This window comes from Bos javanicus, chromosome 1, assembly GCF_032452875.1.
Source record: "Bos javanicus breed banteng chromosome 1, ARS-OSU_banteng_1.0, whole genome shotgun sequence".
Lineage (NCBI taxonomy): Eukaryota > Metazoa > Chordata > Mammalia > Artiodactyla > Bovidae > Bos > Bos javanicus.
Genome location: NC_083868.1, coordinates 83,623,105 through 83,642,770, shown reverse-complemented (window position 1 = coordinate 83,642,770; position 19,666 = coordinate 83,623,105). Strand labels below are relative to the sequence as shown.

At 41.3% G+C, this 19,666-nt stretch overlaps 1 protein-coding gene and 1 pseudogene across 12 annotated transcripts in view; one reads left to right on the top strand and one right to left on the bottom strand.

The window, feature by feature from the left end:
* Positions 1-1,734: 1,734 nt before the first annotated feature.
* Positions 1,735-2,555, bottom strand: LOC133254528 (small ribosomal subunit protein eS6-like; annotated as a pseudogene).
* Positions 2,556-5,616: 3,061 nt separating this feature from the next.
* YEATS2 (YEATS domain containing 2) overlaps positions 5,617-19,666 on the top strand; it is a 103,450-nt gene continuing 89,400 nt past the window's right edge. For 10 of the 12 annotated variants that reach the window (XM_061414407.1, XM_061414424.1, XM_061414390.1 and 7 more), the window contains exon 1: positions 5,617-5,707. The gene's annotated coding sequence lies outside the window, so the exon portion shown is untranslated. Of the gene's footprint in view, positions 5,708-5,811; positions 5,903-16,226; positions 16,303-19,666 lie in introns of those variants that run through there. The other 2 variants (XM_061414359.1, XM_061414369.1) reach the window with 2 other exon arrangements.

Here is a 19,666-nt window from a genome sequence, read left to right as displayed (position 1 = left end):
ACCTGGTGGAGCCAAATAAATAAATAAATAATAAATATTAAAATCAATATTTAAAAAAAGAAATTTAAAAGTTATTTAACATTTTGTTGCCTCGACTCTGTGTCGTTTTCATCTCATATACTTGGGATGATAGATTCCCTCAGAAGTATGATTGTATCAGAAGCATGGAAACATAGTTATGAGTTTCTCATACATATTTCATCCAAATACTAGCCTGCTTTTATCAATTTTATTTGATCAGATAACATTAAACAGAAATTTCACAAATAAAATAATTTTAAAATGCTTACCCATAGAATTTAGATGACCTTAGTATTTTTAATGTTCTACTTGGTATAGAGAAATAATACTCCAATATCAGAAAATAGCAGTGTTAATAAAACAATAAGTGGCAACTGATGCTCAGATTGGGATGGGGTTTGGGCGGACCATGCCCCGCAGACAATAGGCCTTTTCTAATGGGGTTGTAACTTCCTCGTACCCAAGGTATCTAAGCTCTCAGACCCTGGTGCCAGACTGCCTGGGTCTGCAACATATCTCTGCCACTTTTTAGCTGTCTGCTAAGTTACTCAACCTCTCTGTGCTTCAGTTTTCTCTTCCTTGAAGTACATACAATAATAATCAAGTTGTTACTTAGATTAAATTTGTGAAGTGCTTGGAACACTCCTTGGTTCACAGTGTTAGCTAATATCTAATTATAGCATTGTGGGTGGCCTTTTTCATAGAAGGCGAAATCCAGGTTAAGATGTGATATTTCTCAACATTTGAAATGGTGGCTTGTTTAAAGCCAAGTGTGACATTGCTGGCTGTGACCATGCAACCCCCTAAACTGTGCTATCGCTTCTGCAATCTCACCAGCCCTCAGAGCCACCTGTTGATAAGGATATGTTGATGGCATCACCCACCAATTCTCTGAGCCCCAGAATTTGTGCACAGACCTGTTTAGTGTCTTTAGGCGGATGTCTCAAACTTAAAATAGTCCAAGAATAATAAATTTTTTTTTTTTTTTACTGCACTGGGTCTTCTTTGCTGCACAAGGGCTTCTCTAGTTGTGGCATGGGCTCAGTAGTTGTGGCATTTAGGCTTATGTCCCACAGCATGTAGGATCTTAGTTCCCCAACTAAGGGTCTAACCCTAACCTGCGTCCCCTGCTTTGGAAGGCGTATTCTTAACCACTGGACCACCAGGGGAGCCCTCTCCCAAGAATGTTTGATTCACTCACCACTGCCGCCAACACAGAAAATCTGTTGTCCCTTTAGCAAATGGCACCACCCTCCACCATCTGCCAGCTCCAGAAACCAGTCCCTTTCAGTCCTTTATCTCCTAATCTCCTTCCAGGCTCCAGGGCAGGTTAACACTGCGTAGGAGGCCTGGACAAGGAGGGGCCTGAAATCCATCCTCCAGCTGCGGGCCCCTGTGCAGGGCAAGCCTGCTTGAAGCCTGGGGCAACTTTTTCTCTGGTGCCATTTGGTTTAGCAGGGGCTAATCCCTTTCTCTCTTCCCCGGTCTTCTCCCAGTTCATTACCAAGTCTGTCAGTACTTTCTCTGCCATTCTACAATCTTTCTGTTTTCTTCCATGTCCACCACCCAGGTTAAGCTACCCTCATTTTTCACCTAGATGATCAAATTGCTTTCCAACTGTGTGGCTCCTTCTCTGTTCACACATCCCTCTAGTCATTCCCCACCCATTTGCTAGGTCAAATACATTATTTATTTATTTATTTGATGTCTGATCTTATTTGTTTGTTACTCTTAGAACATCTCATTTTTGACTGGACTCAGACTTGGAAGTAGAAGCTCTCAGAGAGGACAGCCTCCGTCTCTTGGCAATCTGTTCCTGCCGTTTTTCTTTAGCCTCCTTCATTCTCTTGGCCAAAAGTTTAGCATATTCTGCAGCCTCTTCTTTATTTTTCTTAGTACGCTGTTTCTTCAGAGCAATACGCCGGCGTTTGTGTTGCAGAACTCGTGGAGTCATGAGACGCTGAATCTTGGGTGCTTTAGTCCTAGGTTTCTTACCGTCTTTGTTTAGGGAGTTTCGCACAACATATTGGCGGACATCATCTTCTTTAGAGAGATTGAAAAGTTTGCGGATTCTGCTAGATTGAAAAGTTTGCGGATTCTGCTAGCTCTTTTGGGACCCAGGCGATGAGGCACTGTAGTATCAGTGAGTCCAGGAATATTCTTCTCCCCTTTTTTCACGATGACCAAATTGAGAACACTCAGATTGGCATCCACAATGCAACCCCGTACAGATTTGCACTTTCGCTCTCCAGTCCTCCTTGGTCTGTAACAGGAATGCCCCTTACTCAGTAGCAGGCGAACTCGGCCATGGGTCAAGACACCCTGCTTCATGGGGAAACCCTGCTTATCGTTCCCGCCACTGATTCGGACATGACCCTTCCATTCTTCACCCAGAGCGTCAGCAGCAACTTCTGTGGCCATACGCTTCTCGTAGAAGGTACGAAGTTTTCGTTCATCGTCCACTTCAATGAGCTTCTGGCAGCCAGTGGCTGGGAAAGAGATGTTCAGCTTCATTCTGAAGCAGCTGACAGCCTCCGAGGCGCCATGAAAAAGAGCTACATTACTTTAAAAGGTCAAATTAAGTACATTACTCTTCTGCTTAAAACCCTCTGATGACTTCCTGTTGCTTTTAGGTAAAGATTAACACCACCTACCTGCACAGTCTTATTCTTGTCTGACTCCCAGCCCCAGACCCAGGCACTCTGCTCTCATTGAAGTTATCCTGGATTTCTCTCACTTTGTCTTAGGTTTTATCATGATCTGACAGCTCCTATTGCTTCCAGGTTTTACTTAATGTTTTTTCAGGGAAGCCTTTTCTACCTCCATATTAAATTTGGTTCCCCTGTGCTGTGCTCTCTTAGCACCCTGCCCATTTACTTCCTAGAGCTTATTCCTGTTACTGAATTGTATACACTGGGTGATTATGTATAAAAATCAGAAGTTGTTATTTCTCTTCAAGCGATGCCAGCTTTCTCATGGGCTCTCATTCCTGTTGGGGACTGGGCTAAATTTAGGCTTGCCATACCACTCGGCCTAAAAAAAGAATGAAATTTTGCCATTTGCAGCAACATGGACAGACTTGGAGGGCCTTATGCTAAGTGAAATGTCAGAGAAAGGCAAGTACTGTACAATATCACTTATATGTGGAATCTAAAAAATACAGCAAACTAGTGAATGAAACAAGAAAGAAGCAGACTCACATACATAGAGAACAAACTAGTGGTTACCAATGGGGAGAGGGAATGAAGAGCGGGAATACAGGCATAGAGGGAAGAACAGATTATTATGGAATCACATGAAATTATGCATGTGAAACTTGTGAAAATTGCAAAGCACTATAGAATTTAAAGACTCTTTCATTCAATCTAAAAAATGTACTCTGGTAAAACGAACAAAAAAAAGCTTGCCAAAGTTGTATGGTCTTAAACCATCTCATTTTGGGTGAAGAGTCAATTTAAAGTTACAGTCCTATCAGAACTTTCCCCTCCTCACTCTTGACATTCCAAGATGGCCTGTGGGACCAAAGAGAAGCTTTGAGGCAATGGCCAGAGGAGTCTTAGGTGTGTGTGCAGAGCTGTGAGCTATAGCCTAGGTCCTCACTGGCCTTCCCAGCCATGTCCCTAGTCATACCTGGTCACCAGGGCCCGGTATCAGCTGCTGAGGTTGTTGACTGTCAACTCATAATCTGTTACTTTAGTACCTTGAGACTCTGATGTCTCACCTTCCCATCCCTGCTCCTCTCATCAGCTGACTGGGAGCACTTCAGCTCTTGTTGGGGTTTTCAGCTTTGCCCATCCTTGGGGTCTTAGCCACATTCTCCAGCCATTACCTGCATGGTTCTCATGCTACTTTCTTCTTGCCTGGCAGAAAGCATAAGACAAGTCTGGGTTTCCGGCACACCATCTGCAAATTGTGGGCATGCAGCAGCACCATTTCAGATTCTTTGTTCTCCCTAATGCCGCTGTCTTTTCCTAAGCCCTGATCAATGTGAGACTTCTGCCAGAATTGGGCAGCCTTCCAAGCTGGGCCAGAGACAGTGGGCTTCAAGATTCCTTCACACTTAGCTGGATATTTCTAATCCCCTGCCTCAGGGTTAGATCCCCAAAGTGGGAGAATACAGATATGTCCATGCTGACCACTTATCCTACCTTTTTTTCTGTGAAATTTATTTTTATCTCCCAATTCCCATCCTCTTTTTGGGTTTTAGCGTAAGGCTAAGTGAGTTCTTCCCTGGCTTTTCAGATTAGATTGACTCTCAATCTCACGAGGGCAGAAACTGTTTTGTTCATTTCTGATTCACAGTATCTGACATAGTGCTGGGCACATAGTGCCAGGACATAGAATAGAAACACACAAAAAATTTGCTAAACAAATATTGCTTTCTTTTAAAAGATATTTATTTATTTGGCTGCACCAGGTCTTAGTTGTGGCGCACAAACCCTTAGCTGTAGCATGTGGGAGCTAGTTTCCTGACCAGGGATGGAACCCAGGCCCCCAGCACTGGGAATGCGGAGTCTTAGCCACTGGACCATAAGAGAAGTCTTGAACAAATTTTTTAATCTGCCTTTACCCTAAATAGACATTAAGATCAGGAGGCCAACAATGACATTTTATAAATCCCTGTATTCCCTTATCATGCAGGGCTTTGGAGTACTGGCCCCACTATTCATTTATTCAACAAATACATTTTGACTGCATACTATGTGCAATGCACTGGACTTGCTATTGGTAATATAGGAGTAAATCCTTTAAAACGTTTTTACTAAACATCAACCACATTCAAAAAATTGATAACATATATGTACAGTGAAAAAATAATGGAAACCTTGGTAATTTCAATGGTAAATCTTTACCTAGTGAAGAAAACAGATTGAAGGGGGACAGAAATAGATCCCTGGAGACCAGATGTGAGGCTATAGCAGACTTGGGCAGATAGATATGGGATTTGCTGTACTGGGGCACAGGGAGAAGGAAAAGGAAGGCTGAGCTCAAGAGATATTTAGGTGGAAGACAGAACTTGATGGACTGTTACTACTAGTTGCATGACCTAGATAAGATCTAACCTTTCTGAGCCTTCGTTCCTGCATCTGTAAAACAGGTTAGTAATAACTATAGTTATTTGTATCCCTAACACCTAGCATAAAGCTTGGTATAAAGGATTACACACACGAAAATCATAGCTACTGTTTTCTTTGCTGTGGAAGCTTCATAAATGCCGGCAGAATATTTTCTTGGGGCTGCAACTTGCTACCTTCCTCTAAGGAGAAAATTATATATGATGGTGCTCTCACCAGAACAGACGCCCATTCTCCCTAGGCAGCACGGCAGTGCAGGTCACGGTGAGAGTCTGGCACAGCCTCAGCCCCGCCCCGGCCCCGGCCGCGGCTCCGCCCACAACCTTGCGAGCTCTATCCCCCCGCCCACAACCTCTCGAGCTCCGCCCCCGGAACCTCGCGCGTCGCCGCCGCCGCCGCCGCGGCGCGCGCCCCGCCCCGTCCCTGGTGCTGACGTCCGGACCAAACGGGCCGGGCGGGCTCCGCCGAGCCGTGTGCTTCCGCGGGCTCCGGGGTCGCTGGGGCCTCGTGGTGGGGCGGCTCTGCGGGGCTCGGCCCGCTTCCTCCCCTCCCCCGTGCCCTCTCGCGGCACCCGGCGGTGTCTGCGCTTAAGCCGGAGACCCAGAAAGAAGGTAAGTGTTGGCGGGAGCGAGATGGGACCGCCGGGCGCGCGCTCCGCTCTCCCGGGCATTGTCTGGGCGGGGGCGGCGCGGGCACGTGCGCGCCCCTCCCCCACCCCTCCTGAGGCGCCGGCCCCCTGGCTGAGGGAGGGAGGGGACGCGTGACTGGGGAGGGGAGAGGCCCCGGAGGAGGAAACTGGGTCCAGGGTGAGTGTGTGTGGCTGGGGAGTCTCCGCAGCGGGAACCCGGAATTTGGGTATGGGGGGGTGTTCTTTCTAAGGGGCACCGCGCTTTCTGAGAGGATATGGGTTCCCTGGGCCCCAGTGGCGGGAGCTTTTAGGATGTTAAACCTGGTGGCCTGCAGTGGGATTGGAGACGAAATTTGGTCCCAGCACCGGCAAGTTGTGAATTTATCAGCAAGAATCCTGGAATCTCCCTCCAACCTGTCGCCTTCCCTGTCGTTCCTCTCCGCCGTGAAGGATGAGTAGGATTTAGAAAGGTGGAGGATATTCCAGGGATGGTGCCCGCGTTAAAGCATCAGAGGTGTGAGACAGCGCGGGGTTGGAGTGAAAAGCTTGGGAAAATGAGTACTTGGGAAAAAGAAAGGCTGGTTTGGTGGGTTGTGGCCAGATTGCAGAAGACAGGTTTATCTCATAACCTTTTTTTTTTTTTAATGATTGTAATTATGTTAAAAAAAATAGAAGTGGAAGAAAAATAGCACCAATAATTGTACAACCCTGACTCCTCATTCTTAGAATTTTGATGTTTGCTTGTATTTTCTTTTAAGCTTGTAACTGTTACCGAGTTTTAACTACCATTTTGCATTCCCTTTTCTCTTTTACATGTTAAAATGCAATGTAATGTTATGTACTATTCAGCAATATAATTTACTTTCTTAATGAGCAAGGAGCAGGCATTCATAGAAAAAATTTAAAATACGGGAAAGAAAAATGAGGAAAGGTACCATCGTTTTATTGTGTAGAGTTATCATTGAGTATATTTTTGGTTGTAGATGTTCTTTCAAAGATAGGAGCAGGTAAAGCTGTTCTTAGGAATTTCACTTTTATGAGAATTCTTTGAAGGTTTTAAGAAGGAAAGCATAATCTGACGGCTGTGCAGAGGAAGAGCAAGAGTGGAAACTGGAAGGTTGGTTAGTTTACAGTACTTTGAACTGGGTCCATGGTTTGGAGATGGAGGAGAGTAGAAAGATTAACAGATATTTTGGAGGTAGAATGAACGAGACTTGGAAATGAATTGGTGAGGGAAAGGGAGAGAACTCTGTTTTTTGATACTTGTTTTGAGCAACTTCGAGTAGATGGCAGCGTTCACTGAGAAGAATGGAAGAGAGCAGTTTGAGGTGGAAGAAATCATGAGTTCTGTTTTAGGTGTATTAAATTTGAAATGTATTTTAGATATGAAGTCAGTATATTGAAGAGGCAGTTGGATGTGCAGGTTTGGAGCTTCCAGAACAGACCTTAGAGTTGGAGATAAAAATTTGGGAGTACTCAGTATATAGATGATATTCAAAGTTTTGAGACCACCTGAAAGTACTTCATGGCAAATAGATGGGGAAACAGTGGCAGACTTTATTTTTGGGGGCTCCAAAATCACTGCAGATGGTGACTACAGCCATGAAATTAAAAGACGCTTACTCCTTGGAAGGAAAGTTATGACCAACCTAGACAGCATGTTAAAAAGCTTTGCCAACATTACTTTGCCAACAAATTCTGTCTAGTCAAGGCTATGGTTTTTCCAGTAGTTATGTGAGACTTGGACTATAAACAAAGCTGAGTGCCGAAAAATTGATGCTTTTGAACTGTGGTGTTGGAGAAGATTCTTGAGAGTCCCTTGGACTGCAAGGAGATCCACCCAGTCCATCCTAAAGGAGATCAGTCCTGAGAGTTCATTGGAAGGACTGATGTTGAAGCCGAAACTGCAATACTTTGGCCACCTGATGCAAAGAACTGACTCATTTGAAAAGACCCTGATGGTGGGAAAGATTGAAGGTGGGAGGAGAAGGGGACAACAGAGGATGAGATGGTTGATGGCATCACGGACTCGGTGGACATGAGTTTGAGTAAACTCCAGGAGTTGGTGATGGACAGAGAGGCCTGGCGTGCTACAGTCCATGGGGTCGCGCAGAGTCAGATACGACTGAGCAACTGAACTGAGAGCACTTAGGTAAAAACTATATAGAAAATTGAATAATTGAGTGAGGCTCAGGCATGACTGAGCGACTTCACTTTCACTTTCCACTTTCATGCATTGGAGAAGGAAATGGCAACCCACTCCAGTGTTCTTGCCTGGAGAATCCCATGGACGGAGAATCCCATGGACGGAGAAGCCTGGTAGGCTGCAGTCCATGGGGTCGCACAGAGTCGGACACGACTGAAGCGACTTAGCAGTAGCAGCAGGCATTTTAATGCTTGAAGATCTTATAGAGGAAGAAGATTGAGCACAGGACGGAAGGAACAGCCAGTGAGGTAGGAGAAAAAGCGGGAAACTAGTATCATGGGAGCCATGAGAAATAAGTTTCTGGTCCACGGAGTCTTGATTCCTCAGTGCTTCTGAGATGTTTAATGAGGTGCTCACTTGGATTTGGCAACACAGAGGTTATTAGTTTGGTCATTGGCGTTACTAACCAGACTGGAAGTTGGAGGTGGAAACAGATGGAAGTAACTGAATGGGAGTGAGGAAGAGAAGGCAATGAGTGTGAATTGGGAGCAAGTGTCCCTTGTTCAACATACCTTATTTTCATCTCTCCCCAAACTAAATTTGATAGTTGAAAATGGTGTTTTGTTTCATGTTTCATTCCTTAATACTAGAATGTTTGAACATTTTTCACTTTTATTGGCCATTTGTGAATTTCTGTTCCTGTCCTCTGTGCATCTTTTTATTTGTGCTTGTCACTTTCTAATTGATTTTCTAATTATTAGGAGCTCTCTAGATTCTAAAAATATGTAGCCTGATGTAGAGCTTACAGAATTGTCCCCCTGATGTGTCCTCCCCCAGAATAAATGAATTTATTATCTGTACTCCATCAGGAAGAACATAGTTAATAATGGAAAAACCATACCTAACCATTTAACTTTTATGTATACATTTTTAAAATTGTAGTAAAATACACATAACATAAAATTTACCACCGTAACCATTTTTCACTGGTGTTAAATACATTCATATCATTGTGTAGCCCATTACCACCATTGATCTCCACAGCTCTTTTCATCTTGTAAAACTGAAACTCTGTCCCCACTAAACAGTAACTTCTCATTCCCCCCTTACCCCCAGCCTATGGCAGTTGCCATTCAGCTTTCTGTCTCTGTGTTATTGACTACTCTAAATATCTCATATAAGTGGAATCAAACAGTATTTGTCTTTTGTGACAGGTTTATTTTACTTCGCATAATGTCCTGAAGGTTCATCCATGTTGTGGCTTATGTCTGGATTTCATTCCTTTTTAAGGCTAGATAATATTCCAGTATCTGTATATTTGTTCTTATTGTGCAGTTGCTCAGTCGTGTTTGACTATGAGACCCCACGAACTGTAGCCTGACAGGCTCCTGTGTCCATGGGATTATCCCAGCAAGAATACTGCAGTAGGTTGCCATTTCCTACTCTAGGGAATCTTCCCGACCCAGGGATCAGACCCTCTCTCTTGCGTCTCCTGCACTGGTAGGTGGATTCTTTACCACTGTGCCACCTGGGAAGCCCTCTGACTATCTCCTAGAGTTTGCTGAAATTCTTGTCAGTTGAGTCCTTGATACTGTCTGATTATCTCATCTTCTGCTGCCCCCTTCTCCTTTCTTCTTCAGGCTTTCCCAGCATCCGGGTCTTTTCTAATGAGTTGGCTCTTCCCATCAGGTGGCCAAAGTATTGGAACTTCAGCATCAGTTCTTCCAATGAATATGAGTCCAGTTCTTTGGCGCTCAGCCTTCTTTATGATTGAACTCTCAACATCCATACATGACTCATGGAAAAATGATAGCTTTAACTATGTGGACCTTTGTTGGCAAAGTGATGTCTCTGCTTTTTAACATGCTATCTAGGTTTGTCAGAGCTTCCCTTCCAAGGAGCAGGCGTCTTTTCATTTCATGGCTGCAGTTGCCATCCGCAGTGATTTTGGAACCCAAGAAAATAAAGTCTGTCACTGCTTCCAGTCTTTCCCCTTTCTGTTTGCAAGGAAGTGACGGGTCTGAATTCTTAGTTTTTTGAATGTTGAGTTTCAAGCCAACTTTTTCACTCTTCTCTTTTACCCTTATCAAGAGGCTCGTCAGTTCCTCTTCATTGGTTCCATACCAGTAGAGTGGTATCATCCGCATATCTGAGGTTGTTGATATTTCTTCTGATAATCTTGATTATTCTTGCTTGTGATTCATCCAGCCTGGCATTTCACATGATGTACTTGGCCTATAAGTTAAATAAGCAGGGTGACAATATACAGCCTTGTTGTACTTGTTTCCTAATTTTGAACCAGTCCATTGTTGGATGTCCAGTCCTGACTTTTGCTTCTTGACCTGCATACAGGTTTCTCAGGAGACAGGTAGGGTGGTCTGGTACTGCTATCTCTTTAAGAATTTTCCACAGTTTGTTGTGAGCCACACAAAGACTTTCGTTTAGTTGATGAAGCAGAAGTAAATGTTTTTCTGGAACTCCCTTGCTTTCTCCGTGATCCAACGGAATGTTGGTGCTTTGATCTCTGGTTCCTCTGCCTTTTCCAAATCCAGCTTGTACATCTGGAAGTTCTCAGTTCACATATTGTTAAAGCCTAGCCTGAAGGATTTTGAGCATTACCTTGCTAGCATGTGAAATGAGCACGTTTGTGAGGTAGTTTGAACATTCTTTGGCATTGGCCTTCTTTGGGATTGGAATGAAAATTGACCTTTCCCCTTTGTCATGACAAGGCTGTAATCCATGAAGGAGCCATCTGTACGTCTGTATATACCACATTTTATTTATCTGTTCATCTGTTAATGAACACTTAAGTTGTTTCCATCTTTTGGCTCTTGTGAATAATGCTCCTAGGAACATCGGTGCATAGATACGTGTTTGAGTCCCTGCTTTCAGTTTTATGGGCTATTTACCTAGAAGTGGGATTGCTGGATCATACAGTAATTCTGTTTTTAATTTTTTGAAGAACCTCCTCACTGTTTTCCATAGTAGCTGCACCATTTTATTTTTCCATCAGCAGTGCACAAGGGTTCCAATTTCTTCACATTCTTGCCAACACTTTTCTGGTGGGTTTTATTTTTCTTCTGTTTATTTTTGATAGTAGCCATCCTAATGGTGTTAGATGATAATCTCTGTGTTTTTGATTTGCACTTCCTTGATATTGGTGATCATGTGCTTATTGGCCATTTGTATATCTTTGCAGAAATGTCAATTCAAATTCTTTTATCCATTTTAAATCAAGCTTTGTATTTAGGTCTTTGATCCATTTCGAGTTAATTTTTGTTAATTTAGGCATTAGTAAAGGGTCCAACTTGTCTTTTTTTTGCATATAAATGTCCAGTTTTCCTAGCGATATTTGTTGAAAAGCCTTTTTCTCCCGACTGAATGGTCTTGGCACCCGAGTCAGAAATCGTTTGACCATATATGCAAGAGTTTATTCTGGGCTCTCTATTTTATTCCGTCTGTCTATATATATGTTTTTATGCCAATACCATATTGTTTTGAGTACCACACTGTGGCTTCTACTAAGTTTTGGGATCAGGAGATGGGAGTCCTCCAGTTTTGTTCTTTTTCAAAATTGTTTTGATTATTTAGGGTCCCTTGAGATTATATATAAATTTTAGTGTTGAGTTTTTCTGTTTCTGCAAAAAATGTCTTTGAAATTTTGATAAGGATTGCATTGAATTTGTAGATGGCTTTGGTTGGTATTGACTAACAATATTAAGTCTTCCAATCCATGAAAATGAAGTGTGTTACCATTTATTTGTCTTCTTTAATTTCTTTCAGCAATATTCTGTAGTTTTCATTGTGTAAGTTTACCTTCTTGGTTAATTCTAAGTATTTTATTCTTTTTGATGCTTTTATAAATGGAAATATATTGTAATTTCCTTTTCAGTTGTTCATTATTTGTGTATAGAAATGTGACTGATTTTTATGTGTTGACTTGGTATCTTGCTTTTTTCTGTTAATTTATTCTAACAGTTTCTTGGTAAATCTTTAGGGCTTTCTACATGTAAGATCATATCCCCCCATATTAAAATTCCCTTATATTCATTTAGTGAATACACTATAATTTGCTATAGACTATTTCCAGTTTTTTTAATTATAAAATATATAGATAGAGGAGAACTAATACTTACTAGTTTAAGTTGTAAGTCTGTAAGAACAGCCTATGTGTGTGTGTCACCAGGCTTGAGAGTCTTTCCTTAGAATAGATTCTCAGAAATACTTGATCCTCTTCTCTCTTTTCGTTCAGTCATAGAGAATAGAATTCTTCACTGCCATCTCCTTAAATTGGCCCCAACCTCTCTGCCTTTAAACCTGCCCCTGTTTCAGCCTGTTTTCGACACTGCTGTTGAATGGAGGGTGAGAATCAGGTTCGGTGCACTTTTCCCTCCTAGAAAACAAGACTTATGCAGCAGATTGTCTCTATAGTATCTGTTCTAGGGAGTTAGGAAAAAAAGTTTCTTAAAGGCTGGAGTGCACGTCATAGATGAATTGGAACTTAATTTCATTCTTGAAGGATGAATAGCATTTCAGAAAGTGGAGAGAAGGTAGGAATGAAACGTGAACCTGTTGGAAGGTAATAAGGAGAAGTTCAGGCATGTGAACTTTGATGACTGTAGACAAGGAGAGGTAGAAGAACTAGTTCTACTAACCAAGGATTGTTTGTTCTGTTGATCTGAAGAGTGAGTTTGGGGTAAGTGTGGGGAGAGACCTGTTTTGTGGTGGTAATGAAGGCTGATGGTGACCAGAATGCCGAGCTGGCAGGAGCTTAAACTTTATTTGTAATGTTTTATTTACATAATTGTGCGTGCACTGGTGATTGTTATCTATTTTGTTTTTTAATAACTTTTTAGTTTATTGGAGAGAGTATATCCTTTTTTATTGAGATGTAGTTCACATAATGTAAAATCCACCACTTTAAAATGTATAATTCAATGTCTCTTAAAGTGTATTCACAATGTTATGCAGTCATTCATGCGTGCTTAGTGACTTAAGTCGTATCCAACTCTTTGTGACCCCATGGACTATAGCTTGCCAGGCCTTTGTCCAGGGGATTTTCCAGGCAAGAATACTGGAGTGGGTTGCCATTTCTTCCTCCAGGGGATCTTCCTAACCCAGGGATTAAATTTGTGTCTCCTACATTGGCATGCAGTTTCTTTACTACTGAGCCACCTGGGCAGGCCTGTGCAACCATTCAGTTCAGTTCCGTCGCTCAGTCGTGTCCGACTCTTTGCGACCCCATGAAACGCAGCACGCCAGGCCTCCCTGTCTGTCACCAACTCCCAGAGTTCACTCAAACTCACGTCCATCGAGTCACTACCATCTAATTCCATAACATTTTCGTGATTTCCAGGAAGAAGCCCCATACCTATTTGCAGTCAGTCCCAGTTCCCTTCACCCCTCTACCCCTCCTCCCCTGGGAGCCATTTTCTGTGTCTAGGGATTTGCCTATTTCTGGATATTTCCTGGAAATATTAGATTGGTGCAAACATAATTGCACTTTTGAACTGTGAATTTTGAACCAAGGCTCAGACACATCTTTATCAATCAAAATAGGAACCATTACAGTCAACACATTTTTGCCAATGAGAAACAAGTTGGCTTATTCCTGTAGCGTAAAAATCTGTTCTTTGGGAACAGACTTTTAGACTGTGGGAGAAGGCAAGGGTGGGATACTTTGAGAGAATAGCATTGAAACATATATATTACCATCTGTGAAAAAGATGACCAATCCAAATTCGATGCATGAAACAGGGCACTCAAAGCTGGTGCACTGGGACAACCCGGAGGGATGGGATGGGGAGGGAGGTGAGAGGGGGGTTCGGGACTGGGGGACACATGTACACCCATGGCTGATTCTTGTCAATATGGCAAAACCCACCACAATATTGTAAAATAATTAGTCTCCAATTAAAATAAATTAATTAAAAAATCTGTTCTTTGGGATTTGATAAACTCTTGGAAAGCATTTTTTGCCTCCTCCTGGTTGTGGAAGCATTTTCCCTGCAAAAACTTGTCAAAATGCTTGAAGAAATGGTAGTTGGTTGGTTAGAGGTCAGGTGAATATGGCAGATGAGGCAAAACTTCATAGCTCGATTTGTTCAACTTTTGAAGAGTTGGTCTTGCGACGTGTGGTCACAGGCACTGTCTTGGGCCCTTTTTGTTGACCAGTGCTGGCTGCAGGGATTGCAATTTTCAGGTGCATCTCATTGATTTGCTGAGCGTACTTCTCAGATGTAATAGTTTCGCTGGGATTCAGAAAGCTGTAGTGGATCAGATGGGCAGCAGACCACCAGTGACCATGACCTTTTTTTGGTACAAGTTTGGCTTTGGAGCTGCTTTTCTTGGTCCAGCCACTGAACTAGTTGTTGCCAGTTGTCGTATAAAATTCACTTTTTGTCTCACATCACAATCCGATTGAGAAATGGTTTGTTGTTGTTGCATAGAATAAGAAAAGATGACACTTCAAAATCAAGCTTTTTAAAATTTTTGGCCAGCTCATGAGACACGCACTTATTGAGCTTTTTCACCTTTCCAGTTTGCTTCAAATGCTGAATGACCGTAGAATAGTCGAGATTGAGTTCTTTGTCAACAACTTGTGTAGCTGTAAGAGGATCAGCTTTGATTGCTCTCAGTTGGTCGTTGTCAACTTCTGATGGCTGGCCGCTATACTCCTAAACTTCAAGTCTCTCATTTACTTTGCAAAACTTCTGGAATCACCACTGCCCTGTACATTTGTTAGTAGTTCATGGACCAAATGTGTTGTTGATGTTGTGAGCTGTCTGCACTACATTATGACCTATTTTTAACTCGAATAAGAAAATCACTTGAATTTGCTTTTTGTCTATCATCATTACCATAGTCTAAAATAAATAGAAAATACACAGTAATAAATCGTTAGCTAAAAAAAAACAAAGTGAGAAATGCATATTAAAATGATGTATAAAAAAAAATAAAAGGATGTATAACATAACCACATTTATTTAAGAATGTATTCCAATATCAAATGGCCAAATTCAGCAATGAAAAGCCACAATTACTTTTGCACCAACCTTATTAAATAAATGTGGCCTTTTGTATTTGGCTTCTTTCGTTTAATTAGTATGGTATATTCAGAGTTGATCTGTGTAGTAGCATGTGTCAGTACTTCATCCTCTTTTATTGCTTAAAAATCCATTGTATGACTCTTACCACATTTTGTTTATCCAGTCATCAAAGGATAGACATTAAATTGCTTCCATTTTTTTTCACTGTTAAGAATAATGTTGTGAACATTCACACACATACAAGTTTTTGTATGGACATATGTTTTCAGTTCTGTTGAATATTTACCTAGGTGTGGAGTTGCTAGGTCACATAGTAATTCTGTGTTTAACTTTTTGAGGAATTGCCAAACTTTTCCACAGCAGCTGCACTATTTTACACTTCCACCAATAATGTGTGAAGGTTCACACCGTGTATTCTTTTTACATTTTTTGACAGTCTATATTTAATATTTGTGTGTGTTTAAATAGCTTCATTGAGGGACAGTTGGCATACCACAAACTGCACACATATAAACTGTATGACATGGTAAGTTTTGATAAATTTATGCATCTATGAAAACATCACCACAGTCAAGATAGTAAACATATGTATCGGCCCCCAGTTTTTTCTCTTGTCCCTTGAGGATCCTTCTTTCTCCTCTCCCCATTGTTTCCTCATACCAGGACAACCACTGATCAGGTTTCTGTCATTATAGACTTGTTCTCATTTTGTAAAAATGTTACCTTTGTAGTATATTCTTTTTTCTTAAGCTAGCTTCTTTTCCTGGGTATCGTTTTGAGATTAATTCGTGTTGTGTTGCATGTATCAGTTAATTCTTTTTTACTGATGGATATATTGTATGGATGTGTCGCAGTTTGTTTATCCATTCACCTTTTAATGGACATTTGGGTTGTTTCTAGTTTTGGGCTATTACAAATAAAATTGCTGTGAACATTTGTTTTTGTATGGACATAAGCTTTTATTTCTCTTGGGTAATACGTAGGAGTGGAATGGCTGGGTCATGTGGTGGCGGCGGCGCTGCTTTAGTCACTCGGTTGAATCTGACTCTTGTGAGGCCATGGACTGTGTAGCCTGCCAGGCTCCTCTGTTCCTGAAATTCTCCAGGCAAGAATACTGGAGTAGGTTGCCATTTCCTTCTCCAGGGGATCTTCCCAACCCAGGAATTGAACCTGGGTCTCCTGCATTGCAGGCAGGTTCTCTGCCGACTTAGCTACAAACTGCCAAACTGTTTTCCAGAGTAATTTTACTGTCTTTACGTTCCCACCACCAATGAATGCGAGTTCCAGCTATTTCACATTCTCTGTAGGTTTGTCTTTTCAACATACAGAGAAGTAACAAGAAAAGAGAAAGAGGCATAAAGACACCCATAATCCATCTACCAGGTTAGTCCTTTTGGTATTTTCCTCTCCCTAAATAATGCATGTACATGGTTAGAAAATTCAGACAGTGTAGTCAGGAGTAAAATGAAAAGCAAAACGACTGCCCAGAGGCAACTATTGTTATTCATTTTTTATCCTTTCTTCTAGAAAAATCTACACAGCATCTACCAGCATTTGTGGGGGTAGTGGTATCGCTTTGCTCTTTCTTCTAGTTTACATAGAAGCAAAGTATACAAACCATTTGCACCTTGGTTTTTTTCACTTTACAATGTATTTTAGAAGTATTTGTGTATCAGCACATTTATTTTAATGGCTACATTGCAAAACAGTTTTGCTATAAGAAAACACAAATTTGGACTTTGCTGGTGGTGCAGTGGATAAGAATCTGCCAGTGCAGGGGACATGGGTTCAATCCCTGGTCTGGGAAGATTCCACATGCCACAGAGCAGCTGAGCCCTTGAGCTGCAGTTACTGAAACCTGTACACTCTAGTGCCTGTGCTCTGCAACAGGAAGAGCCTCCACAATGAGAAGAAGCCCGCGCACCACATTGAAGAGTAGGCCCCGCTTGCTCTAACTGGAGAAAGCCCACACAAAGAAGCAATGAAGACCCAGTGCATCCAAAAATAAACAAATATTTTTTTACAAAAGAAAGAAGAAAGCATTAGTTTGTTTTAATACAGTGGATATGTTACGGAACTATTTGAGTATAATGTGGATTTCACATTTTACGTTTTGTGTTTCATCTGCAAGAAATGCTAGGTAAATGCGAAAAAATGCACCCTGCTGAACTGAACCACAGCAGAAGTATGCAGACCCCTCCTAGGTACACACCTTAGGTAACCTCCAGCAACCTCAGTTTACTTCTGTGTTATGAGCTACACCTGTCCTCATCTGGTGTTATTAAAGTTTTCTGTTGATTTCAGATTAGCCTACTACCACTTCATGGTAAGCTGTAACCTTTCAATGCTCACTTCCACAAGTAAGACTTAATTTCACAAGGTAAAGTGTCATATTTGTTGTAGCATTTATGTATTTCTTAACCCATTTAATGTGTAAAATTCTGCTGCCATTTTTATTAGATTCCTTTTTTGATTATCTTTTTTAAATTAAGTGTCACTGCTAAAATGTTTGCATGTTGTGCCCAAACTCATTTTCCCCATAAGCCTTATGGTTTTCATTATGCAATTTTATGGTGTGATGATTTTTAAGAATGCATATGTCACATTACAGTGGAACTGATTTATCCCATCAGTTCAGTTCAGTCGCTCAGTCGTGTCCGACTCTGAGACCCTGTGAACCGCAGCACGCCAGGCCTCCCTGTCCATCACCAACTCCCGGAGTTCACTCAAACTCATGTCCATTCAGTCGGTGATGCCATCCAGCCATCTCATCCTCTGTCGTCCCCTTCTCTTCCTGCCCCCAATCCCTCCCAGCATCAGGGTCTTTTCCAATGAGTCAACTCTTCGCATGAGGTGGCCAAAGTATTGGAGTTTCAGCTTTAGCATCAGTCCTTCCAATGAACACCCAGGGCTGATCTCCTTCAGAATGGACTGGTTGGATCTCCTTGCAGTCCAAGGGACTCTCAAGAGTCTTCTCCAACACCACAGTTCAAAAGCATCAATTCTTCAGCGCTCAGCTTTCTTTATCGTCCAACCCTCACATCCATACATGACCACTGGAAAAACCATAGCCTTGACTAGACGGACCTTTGTTGGCAAAGTAATGTCTCTGCTTCTTATCCCATAATATGTACATAATTTATTTTTAAACTTATTTTTGAAAATTGTGAAATACATCATATATATATATGCTAAAGAGCACATATAATAAGAAGGTATGTTTTAAAGAAGACAAATAAGGTATCAAATACATACTTAGCTACAACCCAGCTTAAGAAATAGGAGATTGCTAATACTTTTGAACCTCCTTGTGTCCCTCTCACTGGTCATTTTATACTTTTTTGAATATCTGAACTATTCAATGAAAAATTAAGTTTTAAAGTGTTAACAGTCTGTGCCTCTGGTCTTGGTAGTGTTGAATCCCCAGCTGACTGTCCTGCCTTCCTGAATGTGCACACACAGCACATACATGCATATTTGGGGGAGGGTAATCTGTAAGTTGATTTCTGTTTAAGGTTAATAAATCATAAGTTTGTCATTGTTATTTTTTTTGGTAATAGCTTTCTTGAGATCTGATTCACATACCATAAAATTCACTCTTTTAAAGTGTAAATGTATTTTTTTTAGTATACCTACAAAATGGTGCAACTATTGCTATATCTAATTCCAGAAAATGAATAGGTACATTTTTGTAAATAGGTAGATTTTCTAGATTTAGGCAGTGTTTATCCAAAGAAAAACCAATTTTTTAAAAGTATCTTACGTTTTAAGGTACTAGTTTTCTTTCTAGCATCTCAGCTCCTGGTAGAAAGGCATGAGACTTATCCCCATAGGATTTATTGTCAGTTTGAAAGCTCTAGTGAAAAATCCCTGTTTAGTGAAGTGTGCAAGATTTGGCTTAATTTACATATTCTCAGTGACTGTGTCCAGGAGTGTGACACAGTCTTGATCTGGTCCAGTTCCTTCCTTTCCTTTCCAACGGGGACTAAAGACAAACCTCCCCCTCCCCACTTTTTTTTTTTTTTTGGGCTTCTCTTGGAAAGAAAACTTTTATGGCTTCATAACTGAAACAACAAAGTTGTCATATGAGTTAGAATTACCACTTTAGATAATTCCAATGATTTTTGTCCAAAAGTGGCTCTAAGGAAGTTACAGGGATGTTATATGGCCTACCTTTTGTCCACTTAAGAAGAATTTGCCGTAAGTATCTCAATATACTAAATATCCTAAATATCTCCTAAAAATCCCAGATGGCTCAGTCTGGAGTATGTTAAAGGGATGGGGTAAAGGAACAGTAAAACCTACCTCTGGCCAGCTCTCCAGTTGTTGCAGTAATAACAATGGATAGAAGCAGGGCACCTATAATTTAGACTAGCTCTTTGATCTTAAATTCCTTTTCTTGTTACTTTGTAAGATTGGAGGTAGAGTTCTGTCCTGAATGCATCCTGGGACAGACCTTATATAGCAACTTCTGTGTCTTAAGCAGTTTTGTTTATAGTAGGAAAGTAGGTGTCTTGGACCTGAAATATGTAGTGCTTAAATAATGAAATAGTTTTTTTGAGCTCAGCTGTTTACATGTCACATTGGGATGGACACATCAGCTGAGTGGCTCAGGTCACTTTGGTGCTAATAACCAACCTCTGTCAGCTTCCCACCATTCAGGTCCAGTGTTAACATTATGGCTGTTATAGGTCTAAAAATAAAAAAGACCTATTTTTTTCCCATACCAGATGAGTTAAAGATGGAA